The 15,051-nt window shown below is 43.4% G+C and overlaps 14 non-coding genes across 14 annotated transcripts; 8 read left to right on the top strand and 6 right to left on the bottom strand.

Moving 5' to 3' along the window:
• Nucleotides 1–741: 741 nt before the first annotated feature.
• trnap-ugg (transfer RNA proline (anticodon UGG)) lies at nt 742–829 on the top strand. Its single transcript is given in 2 exon segments — nt 742–777; nt 794–829. It is a non-coding gene; the product is annotated as a tRNA-Pro (tRNA).
• A 1,521-nt stretch (nt 830–2,350) lies between these two features.
• On the top strand, nt 2,351–2,438 carry trnap-ugg (transfer RNA proline (anticodon UGG)). Its single transcript is given in 2 exon segments — nt 2,351–2,386; nt 2,403–2,438. It is a non-coding gene; the product is annotated as a tRNA-Pro (tRNA).
• A 1,495-nt stretch (nt 2,439–3,933) lies between these two features.
• Nucleotides 3,934–4,021, top strand: trnap-ugg (transfer RNA proline (anticodon UGG)). Its single transcript is given in 2 exon segments — nt 3,934–3,969; nt 3,986–4,021. It is a non-coding gene; the product is annotated as a tRNA-Pro (tRNA).
• Nucleotides 4,022–6,542: 2,521 nt separating this feature from the next.
• Nucleotides 6,543–6,624, bottom strand: trnas-gcu (transfer RNA serine (anticodon GCU)). The gene has a single exon. It is a non-coding gene; the product is annotated as a tRNA-Ser (tRNA).
• A 509-nt stretch (nt 6,625–7,133) lies between these two features.
• On the top strand, nt 7,134–7,221 carry trnap-ugg (transfer RNA proline (anticodon UGG)). Its single transcript is given in 2 exon segments — nt 7,134–7,169; nt 7,186–7,221. It is a non-coding gene; the product is annotated as a tRNA-Pro (tRNA).
• A 921-nt stretch (nt 7,222–8,142) lies between these two features.
• On the bottom strand, nt 8,143–8,224 carry trnas-gcu (transfer RNA serine (anticodon GCU)). The gene has a single exon. It is a non-coding gene; the product is annotated as a tRNA-Ser (tRNA).
• A 509-nt stretch (nt 8,225–8,733) lies between these two features.
• On the top strand, nt 8,734–8,821 carry trnap-ugg (transfer RNA proline (anticodon UGG)). Its single transcript is given in 2 exon segments — nt 8,734–8,769; nt 8,786–8,821. It is a non-coding gene; the product is annotated as a tRNA-Pro (tRNA).
• A 921-nt stretch (nt 8,822–9,742) lies between these two features.
• On the bottom strand, nt 9,743–9,824 carry trnas-gcu (transfer RNA serine (anticodon GCU)). The gene has a single exon. It is a non-coding gene; the product is annotated as a tRNA-Ser (tRNA).
• A 509-nt stretch (nt 9,825–10,333) lies between these two features.
• trnap-ugg (transfer RNA proline (anticodon UGG)) lies at nt 10,334–10,421 on the top strand. Its single transcript is given in 2 exon segments — nt 10,334–10,369; nt 10,386–10,421. It is a non-coding gene; the product is annotated as a tRNA-Pro (tRNA).
• A 921-nt stretch (nt 10,422–11,342) lies between these two features.
• trnas-gcu (transfer RNA serine (anticodon GCU)) lies at nt 11,343–11,424 on the bottom strand. Its single transcript has one exon. It is a non-coding gene; the product is annotated as a tRNA-Ser (tRNA).
• A 509-nt stretch (nt 11,425–11,933) lies between these two features.
• trnap-ugg (transfer RNA proline (anticodon UGG)) lies at nt 11,934–12,021 on the top strand. Its single transcript is given in 2 exon segments — nt 11,934–11,969; nt 11,986–12,021. It is a non-coding gene; the product is annotated as a tRNA-Pro (tRNA).
• A 921-nt stretch (nt 12,022–12,942) lies between these two features.
• On the bottom strand, nt 12,943–13,024 carry trnas-gcu (transfer RNA serine (anticodon GCU)). Its single transcript has one exon. It is a non-coding gene; the product is annotated as a tRNA-Ser (tRNA).
• Nucleotides 13,025–13,533: 509 nt separating this feature from the next.
• Nucleotides 13,534–13,621, top strand: trnap-ugg (transfer RNA proline (anticodon UGG)). The gene is given in 2 exon segments: nt 13,534–13,569; nt 13,586–13,621. It is a non-coding gene; the product is annotated as a tRNA-Pro (tRNA).
• Nucleotides 13,622–14,542: 921 nt separating this feature from the next.
• On the bottom strand, nt 14,543–14,624 carry trnas-gcu (transfer RNA serine (anticodon GCU)). Its single transcript has one exon. It is a non-coding gene; the product is annotated as a tRNA-Ser (tRNA).
• Nucleotides 14,625–15,051: the final 427 nt, after the last annotated feature.

Raw genomic sequence — 15,051 nt, 5'->3', positions numbered from 1 at the left:
AATTTCTTGGAATATTTTAATTTTAACAAGATATGAGCAATGCAGGGGCACAGACCAGCAACACCAGTGCAATTTTCACGAAATTGCATTTCAAGTAAGATTCACTGAAATGCTTGGAAAGTGCATCAGCATCAAACGTGCAATACAGTAACGACGAGAATGGGATTCGAACCCACGCGTGCAGAGCACAATAGATTAGCAGTCCATCGCCTTAACGTCTCGGCCACCTCGGTTCACCAATATACTGCTTTCAGATATTCCATTTCTTGCTTTTTACATCTAATTAGAACTATCCTGAAAGAAATTCAACTTCACCGCTTATCCTGCCCGTGCACACAGATCTACAATGTTGAAAATGTACAATCAGCTTAATGTAAGCAACAGGCCTTCCGTTACTTCAGATGAGGGACTGTCAAAAATGGCCGGTTTCACGCCAGATTCAGTATATAAAAAGTGTCGCCCAGATAATTAAAAGACCTTTGTAGGACTTGAACCTTCAATCTTCTGATAACTGAAGAATTTGCAACAGAAGTCAGATGCCTAATCCATTAGTCTATGCGGCCGCTGATGCCGCTGAATCTCTTTTTATGGGGCGAATTGTGAGCAGGTTCAAGGAAACTGCTCGAAAAAAAAGCGGATTGAGGAAAATATAAAAATATTTCAACTGTATTAACAGGTCCTCTGTGAGCTGGATTCGCACCAGCGCAGTGAAACTCAATGCAAATGGGAAATGACATCGGCGGCTCGTTGGTCTAGGGGTATGATTCTCGCTTTGGGCATTTCACGATTAAAATGCGAGAGGTCCCGGGTTCAAATCCCGGACGAGCCCTGGCACATTTTGTTAAACTCAACAACTCGGTCATCAAAGCTGAAATCGCTCTGCTTCTAAAAAAACGGCATGATCCGAGATTGTGAGCTCTGCCATTTCAAACAGACACAGAATGATCCGGGGCTGTGAGCACTCGCGGTGTAAACAGACCCAGAATGATTCGCAACTGACCGCGACCCCGCCCATTTTCGACAGGCCTGATTTTCAAAGCTTATGAAATCTATGGCAACATAAATCGGGCTGTTTCTAAAACGATGCCCGGTTTAATCTTGGACACCAAGTTGAAAATTTACTCCATTATCATTTTTCCCATTATCTCCGTCATTTTACTCCAGCCAAATGAACTGAATTTAGGTGTCAGCCGTGGCTCAGCGGCAGCATACTCAAGCCTCACTCCAGAGACTTGAGTGCATAATCCAGGCTGACACTCCAGGGCAGTACTGAGGTAGTGCTGCACTGTCGGCAGTGCCGTCCTTCTAGTAAGATGTTAAACTGGGGCTTCAGATCCCATGAGCGAATGCTGAAAAGAACGAGGATTTCTCGCGCATTATTTATCTCTCAACCAAAGACCCAAAAACAGAAAATCTCGTCTTTAAGTTTGATAAATATTTTTGAAATTCCAAAGGAGAAATTTATGTTCCTGTTCCCTAATCATTTGCCTCTGTTGCCGCTGGTCTTTTCATTCGGTGCCAATCTCAAAGGAAGTACGAAGGAAGAAGAGGGTTCTCAATCTCCGATTCACGATCTCATCTCCACTTTCATTCAAGGTGGGTTGAGAAATTTCTTGGAATATTTTAATTTTAACAAGATATGAGCAATGTAGGGGCACAGACCAGCAACACCAGTGCAATTTTCACGAAATTGTATTTCAAGAAAGATTCAGTGAAATGCTTGGAAAAGTGCATCAGCATCAAACGTGTAAGACAGGAACGACGAGAATGGGATTCGAACCCACGCGTGCAGAGCACAATAGATTAGCAGTCCATCGCCTTAACCTCTCGGCCACCTCGTCTCACTAATATACTGCTTTCAGATATTCCATTTCTTGCTTTTTACATCTAATTATAACTACCCTGAAAGAAATTCAACTTCACCGCTTATCCTGCCCGTGCACACAGATCTACAATGTTGAAAATGTACAATCAGCTTCATGTAAGCAACAGGCCTTCCGTTACTTCAGATGAGGGACTGTCAAAAATGGCCGGTTTCACGCCAGATTCAGAATATAAAAAGTGTCGCCCAGATAATTAAAAGACCTTTTTAGGACTGGAACCTTCAATCTTCTGATAACTGAAGAATTTGCAACAGAAGTCAGATGCCTAATCCATTAGTCTATGCGGCCGCTGATGCCGCTGAATCTCTTTTTATGGGGCGAATTGTGAGCAGGTTCAAGGAAACTGCTCGAAAAAAGAAGTGGATTGAGGAAAAGATAAAAATATTTCAACTGTATTAACAGGTCCTCTGTGAGCTGGATTCGCACCAGCGCAGTGAAACTCAATGCAAATGGGAAATGACATCGGCGGCTCGTTGGTCTAGGGGTATGATTCTCGCTTTGGGCATTTCACGATTAAAATGCGAGAGGTCCCGGGTTCAAATCCCGGACGAGCCCTGGCACATTTTGTTAAACTCAACAACTCGGTCATCAAAGCTGGAATCGCTCTGCTTCTAAAAAAACGGCATGATCCGAGATTGTGAGCTCTGCCATTTCAAACAGACACAGAATGATCCGGGGCTGTGAGGACTCGCGGTGCAAACAGACCCAGAATGATTCGCAACTGACCGCGACCCCGCCCATTTTCGACAGGCCTGATTTTCAAAGCTTATGAAATCTATGGCAACATAAATCGGGCTGTTTCTAAAACGATGCCCGGTTTAATCTTGGACACCAAGTTGAAAATTTACTCCATTATCATTTTTCCCATTATCTCCGTCATTTTACTCCAGCCAAATGAACTGAGTTTAGGTGTCAGCCGTGGCTCAGCGGCAGCAAACTCAAGCCTCACTCCAGAGACTTGAGTGCATAATCCAGGCTGACACTCCAGGGCAGTACTGAGGTAGTGCCGTCCTTCTCGTAAGATGTTAAACTGGGGCTTCAGATCCCATGAGAGAATGCTGAAAAGAACGAGGATTTCTCGCGCATTATTTATCTCTCAACCAAAGACCCAAAAACAGAAAATCTCGTCTTTAAGTTTGATAAATATTTTTGAAATTCCAAAGGAGAAATTTATGTTCCTGTTCCCTAATCATTTGCCTCTGTTGCCGCTAGTCTTTTCATTCGGTGCCTATCTCAAAGGAAGGAAAAAGGGGTTCTCAATCTCCGATTCACGATCTCATCTCCACTTTCATTCAAGGTGGGTTGAGAAATTTCTTGGAATATTTTAATTTTAACAAGATATGAGTAATGCAGGGGCACAGACCAGCAACACCAGTGCAATTTTCACGAAATTGTATTTCAAGTAAGATTCAGTGAAATGCTTGGAAAGTGCATCAGCATCAAACGTGCAATACAGTAACGACGAGAATGGGATTCGAACCCACGCGTGCAGAGCACAATAGATTAGCAGTCCATCGCTTTAACCTCTCGGCCACCTCGTCTCACCAATATATTGCTTTCAGATATTCCATTTCTTGCTTTTTACATCTAATTAGAACTACCCTGAAAGAAATTCAACTTCACCGCTTATCCTGCCCGTGCACACAGATCTACAATGTTGAAAATGTACAATCAGCTTAATGTAAGCAACAGGCCTTCCGTTACTTCAGATGAGGGACTGTCAAAAATGGCCGGTTTCACGCCAGATTCAGAATATAAAAAGTGTCGCCCAGATAATTAAAAGACCTTTGTAGGACTTGAACCTTTAATCTTCTGATAACTGAAGAATTTGCAACAGAAGTCAGATGCCTAATCCATTAGTCTATGCGGCCGCTGATGCCGCTGAACCTCTTTTTATGGGGCGAATTGTGAGCAGGTTCAAGGAAACTGCTCGAAAAAAGAAGTGGATTGAGGAAAAGATAAAAATATTTCAACTGTATTAACAGGTCCTCTGTGAGCTGGATTCGCACCAGCGCAGTGAAACTCAATGCAAATGGGAAATGACATCGGCGGCTCGTTGGTCTAGGGGTATGATTCTCGCTTTGGGCATTTCACGATTAAAATGCGAGAGGTCCCGGGTTCAAATCCCGGACGAGCCCTGGCACATTTTGTTAAACTCAACAACTCGGTCATCAAAGCTGAAATCGCTCTGCTTCTAAAAAAACGGCATGATCCGAGATTGTGAGCTCTGCCATTTCAAACAGACACAGAATGATCCGGGGCTGTGAGCACTCGCGGTTTAAACAGACCCAGAATGATTCGCAACTGACCGCGACCCCGCCCATTTTCGACAGGCCTGATTTTCAAAGCTTATGAAATCTATGGCAACATAAATCGGGCTGTTTCTAAAACGATGCCCGGTTTAATCTTGGACACCAAGTTGAAAATTTACTCCATTATCATTTTTCCCATTATCTCCGTCATTTTACTCCAGCCAAATGAACTGAGTTTAGGTGTCAGCCGTGGCTCAGCGGCAGCATACTCAAGCCTCACTCCAGAGACTTGAGTGCATAATCCAGGCTGACACTCCAGGGCAGTACTGAGGTAGTGCTGCACTGTCGGCAGTGCCGTCCTTCTAGTAAGATGTTAAACTGGGGCTTCAGATCCCATGAGCGAATGCTGAAAAGAACGAGGATTTCTCGCGCATTATTTATCTCTCAACCAAAGACCGAAAAACAGAAAATCTCGTCTTTAAGTTTGATAAATATTTTTGAAATTCCAAAGGAGAAATTTATGTTCCTGTTCCCTAATCATTTGCCTCTGTTGCCGCTAGTCTTTTCATTCGGTGCCAATCTCAAAGGAAGGAAGAAGGGGTTCTCAATCTCCGATTCACGATCTCATCTCCACTTTCATTCAAGGTGGGTTGAGAAATTTCTTGGAATATTTTAATTTTAACAAGATATGAGCAATGCAGGGGCACAGACCAGCAACACCAGTGCAATTTTCACGAAATTGTATTTCAAGTAAGATTCAGTGAAATGCTTGGAAAGTGCATCAGCATCAAACGTGTAATACAGTAACGACGACGATGGGATTCGAACCCACGCGTGCAGAGCACAATAGATTAGCAGTCCATCGCCTTAACCTCTCGGCCACCTCGTCTCACCAATACACTGCTTTCAGATATTCCATTTCTTGCTTTTTACATCTAATTAGAACTACCCTGAAAGAAATTCAACTTCACCGCTTATCCTGCCCGTGCACACAGATCTACAATGTTGAAAATGTACAATCAGCTTAATGTAAGCAACAGGCCTTCCGTTACTTCAGATGAGGGACTGTCAAAAATGGCCGGTTTCACGCCAGATTCAGAATATAAAAAGTGTCGCCCAGATAATTAAAAGACCTTTGTAGGACTTGAACCTTCAATCTTCTGATAACTGAAGAATTTGCAACAGAAGTCAGATGCCTAATCCATTAGTCTATGCGGCCGCTGACGCCGCTGTATCTCTTTTAATGGGGCGAATTGTGAGCAGGTTCAAGGAAACTGCTCGAAAAAAGAAGTGGATTGAGGAAAAGATAAAAATATTTCAACTGTATTAACAGGTCCTCTGTGAGCTGGATTCGCACCAGCGCAGTGAAACTCAATGCAAATGGGAAATGACATCGGCGGCTCGTTGGTCTAGGGGTATGATTCTCTCTTTGGGCATTTCACGATTAAAATGCGAGAGGTCCCGGGTTCAAATCCCGGACGAGCCCTGGCACATTTTGTTAAACTCAACAACTCGGTCATCAAAGCTGAAATCGCTCTGCTTCTAAATAAACGGCATGATCCGAGATTGTGAGCTCTGCCATTTCAAACAGACACAGAATGATCCGGGGCTGTGAGCACTCGCGGTTTAAACAGACCCAGAATGATTCGCAACTGACCGCGACCACGCCCATTTTCGACAGGCCTGATTTTCAAAGCTTATGAAATATATGGCAACATAAATCGGGCTGTTTCTAAAACGATGCCCGGTTTAATCTTGGACACCAAGTTGAAAATTTACTCCATTATCATTTTTCCCATTATCTCCTTCATTTTACTCCAGCCAAATGAACTGAGTTTAGGTGTCAGCCGTGGCTCAGCGGCAGCATACTCAAGCCTCACTCCAGAGACTTGAGTGCATAATCCAGGCTGACACTCCAGGGCAGTACTGAGGTAGTGCTGCACTGTCGGCAGTGCCGTCCTTCTAGTAAGATGTTAAACTGGGGCTTCAGATCCCATGAGCGAATGCTGAAAAGAACGAGGATTTCTCGCGCATTATTTATCTCTCAACCAAAGACCCAAAAACAGAAAATCTCGTCTTTAAGTTTGATAAATATTTTTGAAATTCCAAAGGAGAAATTTATGTTCCTGTTCCCTAATCATTTGCCTCTGTTGCCGCTAGTCTTTTCATTCGGTGCCAATCTCAAAGGAAGGAAGAAGGGGTTCTCAATCTCCGATTCACGATCTCATCTCCACTTTCATTCAAGGTGGGTTGAGAAATTTCTTGGAATATTTTAATTTTAACAAGATATGAGCAATGCAGGGGCACAGACGAGCAACACCAGTGCAATTTTCACGAAATTGTATTTCAAGTAAGATTCAGTGAAATGCTTGGAAAGTGCATCAGCATCAAACGTGTAATACAGTAACGACGACGATGGGATTCGAACCCACGCGTGCAGAGCACAATGGATTAGCAGTCCATCGCCTTAACCTCTCGGCCACCTCGTCTCACCAATACACTGCTTTCAGATATTCAATTTCTTGCTTTTTACATCTAATTAGAACTACCCTGAAAGAAATTCAACTTCACCGCTTATCCTGCCCGTGCACACAGATCTACAATGTTGAAAATGTACAATCAGCTTAATGTAAGCAACAGGCCTTCCGTTACTTCAGATGAGGGACTGTCAAAAATGGCCGGTTTCACGCCAGATTCAGAATATAAAAAGTGTCGCCCAGATAATTAAAAGACCTTTGTAGGACTTGAACCTTCAATCTTCTGATAACTGAAGAATTTGCAACAGAAGTCAGATGCCTAATCCATTAGTCTATGCGGCCGCTGATGCCGCTGAATCTCTTTTAATGGGGCGAATTGTGAGCAGGTTCAAGGAAACTGCTCGAAAAAAGAAGTGGATTGAGGAAAAGATAAAAATATTTCAACTGTATTAACAGGTCCTCTGTGAGCTGGATTCGCACCAGCGCAGTGAAACTCAATGCAAATGGGAAATGACATCGGCGGCTCGTTGGTCTAGGGGTATGATTCTCGCTTTGGGCATTTCACGATTAAAATGCGAGAGGTCCCGGGTTCAAATCCCGGACGAGCCCTGGCACATTTTGTTAAACTCAACAACTCGGTCATCAAAGCTGAAATCGCTCTGCTTCTAAAATAACGGCATGATCCGAGATTGTGAGCTCTGCCATTTCAAACAGACACAGAATGATCCGGGGCTGTGAGCACTCGCGGTTTAAACAGACCCAGAATGATTCGCAACTGACCGCGACCCCGCCCATTTTCGACAGGCCTGATTTTCAAAGCTTATGAAATATATGGCAACATAAATCGGGCTGTTTCTAAAACGATGCCCGGTTTAATCTTGGACACCAAGTTGAAAATTTACTCCATTATCATTTTTCCCATTATCTCCTTCATTTTACTCCAGCCAAATGAACTGAGTTTAGGTGTCAGCCGTGGCTCAGCGGCAGCATACTCAAGCCTCACTCCAGAGACTTGAGTGCATAATCCAGGCTGACACTCCAGGGCAGTACTGAGGTAGTGCTGCACTGTCGGCAGTGCCGTCCTTCTAGTAAGATGTTAAACTGGGGCTTCAGATCCCATGAGCGAATGCTGAAAAGAACGAGGATTTCTCGCGCATTATTTATCTCTCAACCAAAGACCCAAAAACAGAAAATCTCGTCTTTAAGTTTGATAAATATTTTTGAAATTCCAAAGGAGAAATTTATGTTCCTGTTCCCTAATCATTTGCCTCTGTTGCCGCTAGTCTTTTCATTCGGTGCCAATCTCAAAGGAAGGAAGAAGGGGTTCTCAATCTCCGATTCACGATCTCATCTCCACTTTCATTCAAGGTGGGTTGAGAAATTTCTTGGAATATTTTAATTTTAACAAGATATGAGCAATGCAGGGGCACAGACCAGCAACACCAGTGCAATTTTCACGAAATTGTATTTCAAGTAAGATTCAGTGAAATGCTTGGAAAGTGCATCAGCATCAAACGTATAATACAGTAACGACGACGATGGGATTCGAACCCACGCGTGCAGAGCACAATGGATTAGCAGTCCATCGCCTTAACCTCTCGGCCACCTCGTCTCACCAATACACTGCTTTCAGATATTCCATTTCTTGCTTTTTACATCTAATTAGAACTACCCTGAAAGAAATTCAACTTCACCGCTTATCCTGCCCGTGCACACAGATCTACAATGTTGAAAATGTACAATCAGCTTAATGTAAGCAACAGGCCTTCCGTTACTTCAGATGAGGGACTGTCAAAAATGGCCGGTTTCACGCCAGATTCAGAATATATAAAGTGTCGCCCAGATAATTAAAAGACCTTTGTAGGACTTGAACCTTCAATCTTCTGATAACTGAAGAATTTGCAACAGAAGTCAGATGCCTAATCCATTAGTCTATGCGGCCGCTGATGCCGCTGAATCTCTTTTTATGGGGCGAATTGTGAGCAGGTTCAAGGAAACTGTTCGAAAAAAGAAGTGGATTGAGGAAAAGATAAAAATATTTCAACTGTATTAACAGGTCCTCTGTGAGCTGGATTCGCACCAGCGCAGTGAAACTCAATGCAAATGGGAAATCACATCGGCGGCTCGTTGGTCTAGGGGTATGATTCTCGCTTTGGGCATTTCACGATTAAAATGCGAGAGGTCCCGGGTTCAAATCCCGGACGAGCCCTGGCGCATTTTGTTAAACTCAACAACTCGGTCATCAAAGCTGAAATCGCTCTGCTTCTAAAAAAACGGCATGATCCGAGATTATGAGCTGTGCCATTTCAAACAGACACAGAATGATCCGGGGCTGTGAGCACTCGCGGTTTAAACAGACCCAGAATGATTCGCAACTGACCGCGACCCCGCCCATTTTCGACAGGCCTGATTTTCAAAGCTTATGAAATCTATGGCAACATAAATCGGGCTGTTTCTAAAACGATGCCCGGTTTAATCTTGGACACCAAGTTGAAAATTTACTCCATTATCATTTTTCCAATTATCTCCGTCATTTTACTCCAGCCAAATGAACTGAGTTTAGCTGTCAGCCGTGGCTCAGCGGCAGCATACTCAAGCCTCACTCCAGAGACTTGAGTGCATAATCCAGGCTGACACTCCAGGGCAGTACTGAGGGAGTGCTGCACTGTCGGCAGTGCCGTCCTTCTAGTAAGATGTTAAACTGGGGCTTCAGATCCCATGAGCGAATGCTGAAAAGAACGAGGATTTCTCGCGCATTATTTATCTCTCAACCAAAGACCCAAAAACAGAAAATCTCGTCTTTAAGTTTGATAAATATTTTTGAAATTCCAAAGGAGAAATTTATGTTCCTGTTCCCTAATCATTTGCCTCTGTTGCCGCTAGTCTTTTCATTCGGTGCCAATCTCAAAGGAAGGAAGAAGGGGTTCTCAATCTCCGATTCACGATCTCATCTCCACTTTCATTCAAGGTGGGTTGAGAAATTTCTTGGAATATTTTAATTTTAACAAGATATGAGCAATGCAGGGGCACAGACGAGCAACACCAGTGCAATTTTCACGAAATTGTATTTCAAGTAAGATTCAGTGAAATGCTTGGAAAGTGCATCAGCATCAAACGTGTAATACAGTAACGACGACGATGGGATTCGAACCCACGCGTGCAGAGCACAATGGATTAGCAGTCCATCGCCTTAACCTCTCGGCCACCTCGTCTCACCAATACACTGCTTTCAGATATTCAATTTCTTGCTTTTTACATCTAATTAGAACTACCCTGAAAGAAATTCAACTTCACCGCTTATCCTGCCCGTGCACACAGATCTACAATGTTGAAAATGTACAATCAGCTTAATGTAAGCAACAGGCCTTCCGTTACTTCAGATGAGGGACTGTCAAAAATGGCCGGTTTCACGCCAGATTCAGAATATAAAAAGTGTCGCCCAGATAATTAAAAGACCTTTGTAGGACTTGAACCTTCAATCTTCTGATAACTGAAGAATTTGCAACAGAAGTCAGATGCCTAATCCATTAGTCTATGCGGCCGCTGATGCCGCTGAATCTCTTTTAATGGGGCGAATTGTGAGCAGGTTCAAGGAAACTGCTCGAAAAAAGAAGTGGATTGAGGAAAAGATAAAAATATTTCAACTGTATTAACAGGTCCTCTGTGAGCTGGATTCGCACCAGCGCAGTGAAACTCAATGCAAATGGGAAATGACATCGGCGGCTCGTTGGTCTAGGGGTATGATTCTCGCTTTGGGCATTTCACGATTAAAATGCGAGAGGTCCCGGGTTCAAATCCCGGACGAGCCCTGGCACATTTTGTTAAACTCAACAACTCGGTCATCAAAGCTGAAATCGCTCTGCTTCTAAAATAACGGCATGATCCGAGATTGTGAGCTCTGCCATTTCAAACAGACACAGAATGATCCGGGGCTGTGAGCACTCGCGGTTTAAACAGACCCAGAATGATTCGCAACTGACCGCGACCCCGCCCATTTTCGACAGGCCTGATTTTCAAAGCTTATGAAATATATGGCAACATAAATCGGGCTGTTTCTAAAACGATGCCCGGTTTAATCTTGGACACCAAGTTGAAAATTTACTCCATTATCATTTTTCCCATTATCTCCTTCATTTTACTCCAGCCAAATGAACTGAGTTTAGGTGTCAGCCGTGGCTCAGCGGCAGCATACTCAAGCCTCACTCCAGAGACTTGAGTGCATAATCCAGGCTGACACTCCAGGGCAGTACTGAGGTAGTGCTGCACTGTCGGCAGTGCCGTCCTTCTAGTAAGATGTTAAACTGGGGCTTCAGATCCCATGAGCGAATGCTGAAAAGAACGAGGATTTCTCGCGCATTATTTATCTCTCAACCAAAGACCCAAAAACAGAAAATCTCGTCTTTAAGTTTGATAAATATTTTTGAAATTCCAAAGGAGAAATTTATGTTCCTGTTCCCTAATCATTTGCCTCTGTTGCCGCTAGTCTTTTCATTCGGTGCCAATCTCAAAGGAAGGAAGAAGGGGTTCTCAATCTCCGATTCACGATCTCATCTCCACTTTCATTCAAGGTGGGTTGAGAAATTTCTTGGAATATTTTAATTTTAACAAGATATGAGCAATGCAGGGGCACAGACCAGCAACACCAGTGCAATTTTCACGAAATTGTATTTCAAGTAAGATTCAGTGAAATGCTTGGAAAGTGCATCAGCATCAAACGTGTAATACAGTAACGACGACGATGGGATTCGAACCCACGCGTGCAGAGCACAATGGATTAGCAGTCCATCGCCTTAACCTCTCGGCCACCTCGTCTCACCAATACACTGCTTTCAGATATTCCATTTCTTGCTTTTTACATCTAATTAGAACTACCCTGAAAGAAATTCAACTTCACCGCTTATCCTGCCCGTGCACACAGATCTACAATGTTGAAAATGTACAATCAGCTTAATGTAAGCAACAGGCCTTCCGTTACTTCAGATGAGGGACTGTCAAAAATGGCCGGTTTCACGCCAGATTCAGAATATATAAAGTGTCGCCTAGATAATTAAAAGACCTTTGTAGGACTTGAACCTTCAATCTTCTGATAACTGAAGAATTTGCAACAGAAGTCAGATGCCTAATCCATTAGTCTATGCGGCCGCTGATGCCGCTGAATCTCTTTTTATGGGGCGAATTGTGAGCAGGTTCAAGGAAACTGTTCGAAAAAAGAAGTGGATTGAGGAAAAGATAAAAATATTTCAACTGTATTAACAGGTCCTCTGTGAGCTGGATTCGCACCAGCGCAGTGAAACTCAATGCAAATGGGAACTCACATCGGCGGCTCGTTGGTCTAGGGGTATGATTCTCGCTTTGGGCATTTCACGATTAAAATGCGAGAGGTCCCGGGTTCAAATCCCGGACGAGCCCTGGCGCATTTTGTTAAACTCAACAACTCGGTCATCAAAGCTGAAATCGCTCTGCTTCTAAAAAAACGGCATGATCCGAGATTATGAGCTGTGCCATTTCAAACAGACACAGAATGATCCGGGGCTGTGAGCACTCGCGGTTTAAACAGACCCAGAATGATTCGCAACTGACCGCGACCCCGCCCATTTTCGACAGGCCTGATTTTCAAAGCTTATGAAATCTATGGCAACATAAATCGGGCTGTTTCTAAAACGATGCCCGGTTTAATCTTGGACACCAAGTTGAAAATTTACTCCATTATCATTTTTCCAATTATCTCCGTCATTTTACTCCAGCCAAATGAACTGAGTTTAGCTGTCAGCCGTGGCTCAGCGGCAGCATACTCAAGCCTCACTCCAGAGACTTGAGTGCATAATCCAGGCTGACACTCCAGGGCAGTACTGAGGGAGTGCTGCACTGTCGGCAGTGCCGTCCTTCTAGTAAGATGTTAAACTGGGGCTTCAGATCCCATGAGAGAATGCTGAAAAGAACGAGGATTTCTCGCGCATTATTTATCTCTCAACCAAAGACCCAAAAACAGAAAATCTCGTCTTTAAGTTTGATAAATATTTTTGAAATTCCAAAGGAGAAATTTATGTTCCTGTTCCCTAATCATTTGCCTCTGTTGCCGCTAGTCTTTTCATTCGGTGCCAATCTCAAAGGAAGGAAGAAGGGGTTCTCAATCTCCGATTCACGATCTCATCTCCACTTTCATTCAAGGTGGGTTGAGAAATTTCTTGGAATATTTTAATTTTAACAAGATATGAGCAATGCAGGGGCACAGACCAGCAACACCAGTGCAATTTTCACGAAATTGTATTTCAAGTAAGATTCAGTGAAATGCTTGGAAAGTGCATCAGCATCAAACGTGTAATACAGTAACGACGACGATGGGATTCGAACCCACGCGTGCAGAGCACAATGGATTAGCAGTCCATCGCCTTAACCTCTCGGCCACCTCGTCTCACCAATACACTGCTTTCAGATATTCCATTTCTTGCTTTTTACATCTAATTAGAACTACCCTGAAAGAAATTCAACTTCACCGCTTATCCTGCCCGTGCACACAGATCTACAATGTTGAAAATGTACAATCAGCTTAATGTAAGCAACAGGCCTTCCGTTACTTCAGATGAGGGACTGTCAAAAATGGCCGGTTTCACGCCAGATTCAGAATATATAAAGTGTCGCCTAGATAATTAAAAAACCTTTGTAGGACTTGAACCTTCAATCTTCTGATAACTGAAGAATTTGCAACAGAAGTCAGATGCCTAATCCATTAGTCTATGCGGCCGCTGATGCCGCTGAATCTCTTTTTATGGGGCGAATTGTGAGCAGGTTCAAGGAAACTGTTCGAAAAAAGAAGTGGATTGAGGAAAAGATAAAAATATTTCAACTGTATTAACAGGTCCTCTGTGAGCTGGATTCGCACCAGCGCAGTGAAACTCAATGCAAATGGGAAATCACATCGGCGGCTCGTTGGTCTAGGGGTATGATTCTCGCTTTGGGCATTTCACGATTAAAATGCGAGAGGTCCCGGGTTCAAATCCCGGACGAGCCCTGGCGCATTTTGTTAAACTCAACAACTCGGTCATCAAAGCTGAAATCGCTCTGCTTCTAAAAAAACGGCATGATCCGAGATTATGAGCTGTGCCATTTCAAACAGACACAGAATGATCCGGGGCTGTGAGCACTCGCGGTTTAAACAGACCCAGAATGATTCGCAACTGACCGCGACCCCGCCCATTTTCGACAGGCCTGATTTTCAAAGCTTATGAAATCTATGGCAACATAAATCGGGCTGTTTCTAAAACGATGCCCGGTTTAATCTTGGACACCAAGTTGAAAATTTACTCCATTATCATTTTTCCAATTATCTCCGTCATTTTACTCCAGCCAAATGAACTGAGTTTAGCTGTCAGCCGTGGCTCAGCGGCAGCATACTCAAGCCTCACTCCAGAGACTTGAGTGCATAATCCAGGCTGACACTCCAGGGCAGTACTGAGGGAGTGCTGCACTGTCGGCAGTGCCGTCCTTCTAGTAAGATGTTAAACTGGGGCTTCAGATCCCATGAGAGAATGCTGAAAAGAACGAGGATTTCTCGCGCATTATTTATCTCTCAACCAAAGACCCAAAAACAGAAAATCTCGTCTTTAAGTTTGATAAATATTTTTGAAATTCCAAAGGAGAAACTTATGTTCCTGTTCCCTAATCATTTGCCTCTGTTGCCGCTAGTCTTTTCATTCGGTGCCAATCTCAAAGGAAGGAAGAAGGGGTTCTCAATCTCCGATTCACGATCTCATCTCCACTTTCATTCAAGGTGGGTTGAGAAATTTCTTGGAATATTTTAATTTTAACAAGATATGAGCAATGCAGGGGCACAGACCAGCAACACCAGTGCAATTTTCACGAAATTGTATTTCAAGTAAGATTCAGTGAAATGCTTGGAAAGTGCATCAGCATCAAACGTGTAATACAGTAACGACGACGATGGGATTCGAACCCACGCGTGCAGAGCACAATGGATTAGCAGTCCATCGCCTTAACCTCTCGGCCACCTCGTCTCACCAATACACTGCTTTCAGATATTCCATTTCTTGCTTTTTACATCTAATTAGAACTACCCTGAAAGAAATTCAACTTCACCGCTTATCCTGCCCGTGCACACAGATCTACAATGTTGAAAATGTACAATCAGCTTAATGTAAGCAACAGGCCTTCCGTTACTTCAGATGAGGGACTGTCAAAAATGGCCGGTTTCACGCCAGATTCAGAATATAAAAAGTGTCGCCCAGATAATTAAAAGACCTTTGTAGGACTTGAACCTTCAATCTTCTGATAACTGAAGAATTTGCAACAGAAGTCAGATGCCTAATCCATTAGTCTATGCGGCCGCTGATGCCGCTGAATCTCTTTTAATGGGGCGAATTGTGAGCAGGTTCAAGGAAACTGCTCGAAAAAAGAAGTGGATTGAGGAAAAGATAAAAATAT

The sequence above is a fragment of the Somniosus microcephalus genome, unplaced genomic scaffold (genome assembly GCF_052327205.1).
Source record: "Somniosus microcephalus isolate GS21.2 unplaced genomic scaffold, FLI_Smic_1.0 unresolved_chr1, whole genome shotgun sequence".
In the NCBI taxonomy this organism is placed as follows: Eukaryota; Metazoa; Chordata; class Chondrichthyes; order Squaliformes; family Somniosidae; genus Somniosus; species Somniosus microcephalus.
The sequence above is the reverse complement of the archived record's forward strand: the minus strand, read 5'-3'. Positions and strand labels throughout refer to the sequence as shown.